General features: G+C 37.6%; 1 pseudogene; it reads right to left on the minus strand.

Moving 5' to 3' along the window:
* Positions 1-996: 996 nt before the first annotated feature.
* LOC101972795 (tetraspanin-13 pseudogene) lies at positions 997-1,537 on the minus strand (annotated as a pseudogene).
* Between the last annotated feature and the right edge of the window lie 356 nt (positions 1,538-1,893).

Raw genomic sequence — 1,893 nt, forward strand, 5'->3', positions numbered from 1 at the left:
TTAAGATAATCAAATATATTTTTTGCTACATGGGCCAATACATTCACTATAACTTGTTAAAAAAATGTAGTTTCTTTAACTTCAAATTATTTTTAAAAATAAAGATTATATAGACACATGTTCTGAATTATTTTGAACAATGAAGGTAAGCATTCTACATTAAACATTTAATGAGACCACTTTTCCTTTGCACATACATGTAAAAATCAAAAACTACAGCATAATTCTATAAAGACTTAGCTATTTCTAGAATAGTTTTGTGTAATCATAAAAGACTCCTAGAAATTAATTATCACTTTTATATTAACACTTTTCACTATATGTTTTCATTTTTTAAAAAAAATATTCACTTTTTAGTTGTAGTTGGACACAATACCTTTATTTATTTTTATGTGGTGCTGAGGATTGAACCCAGGGCCCCCGGCAGACACAACATCTTTGTTGGTATGTGGTGCTGAGGATCGAACCCGGGCCGCACGCATTCCAGGCGAGCGCGCGACGGCTTGAGCCACATCCCCAGCCCCATATGTTTTCTTAAAGATAAAAATCTTGGGAATTTGGATTTCCCTTATTGATTGAACATAAAATAATCTCTTGCTTCCTGTATTTAATAAACTTCAACTCCTTCTATGTGGAGCTACATACACAGCACAGTGTTACTTACAAGTATTCCAGTGAGATGTGTACTTAGTTTCACAATGATCAACACAGTGGTGCCATAAAAAGTTTCTACAGGTAAAATGCCAGGAAATGCCAGAGTGGACAGTGCCAGACAGAGTACAATAGATTACAGGTACCCCTGAGGGCCAGAGGACACCATAAACTTCAATTTTTAAGTAAAACATATACAGAAACATAAGAAAAAATATATGATTCCATTGTTGATAATATAATTTTCTAGATACTGTTTCTTTTGTTAAATGGACAAACTAACTTAATTTAAAATTAGAGAAAGTGAATATAATCATAATATGAAGGATCTTCCTTGTTTTCTCATCAGTGGAATGCAGTAGGATTAGTGCCAGGATCTTTCTGATTCCTATATTTGTAGTTCATCCAAACCCTCAGGATCTCTGAAACTGAAAAAAAGAGGCCAAGACCACCCAAAAATCTCAAAACCGCCCCAATATATTCTCCCATTATTAGAGCACACAACAAGCACTGGTGGCTACTTTTGAACACAGCTGGCCAGATAGGTGTAATTTGGGTTAAAACTTCAGAACTCACAACAGTTTAAGTTTCTCTGGATGTCATTTTGAACACTTGCTGTATTATTCCAACCACCCTCCAGAAGCTGACTGTTGCTCCTGATCCCAGGCTAAGCAAGCACAACAAACAGAAAACTGAACAATAAATACAAGGAGGGGACTAATCATATATTTTTTAAAAAGGAATAGTAACACCTGATGCTGTTTCTCAGCTCCAATTAGCCCACTAATGCAGTCAGAAACATGAAGATGTCAAATGCAATGACAACACTGGCCACTTGGTGACTATATATCAGTCCAAAGCAAATGCCTCTAGCAGCAAATCCAATTGTTGATTAACTAGGTAACTAAAAGCTAAGCAAGCACATCCACAACTATTTATTTTCACTTGGAGACTGTGTCTCACTAAATTACACAGGATGTTCTCCAGGTTATGAGTCTCCTACCTCCACTGCACCCAGTTGTCAGATCAGGCGGGGTAGGCAGCGACCAAAGGAGGCAGATTTAAACGGGCCACTGTACATGCTTTATTGAGATATCACTCCCTGGCAGAACTCGATCAAAACCCACAGAGGGGACAGGAGAAGGGTCTGAGGAGAAACTGCATGGAAGCTCACCAGACTGGACTTTTATAGGGCTTACAGCAGGAAGGGAAGGGCTTGGGACAGGAAAAGGTGTTCTTAGA

This window comes from Ictidomys tridecemlineatus, chromosome X (genome assembly GCF_052094955.1).
Source record: "Ictidomys tridecemlineatus isolate mIctTri1 chromosome X, mIctTri1.hap1, whole genome shotgun sequence".
In the NCBI taxonomy this organism is placed as follows: domain Eukaryota; kingdom Metazoa; phylum Chordata; class Mammalia; order Rodentia; family Sciuridae; genus Ictidomys; species Ictidomys tridecemlineatus.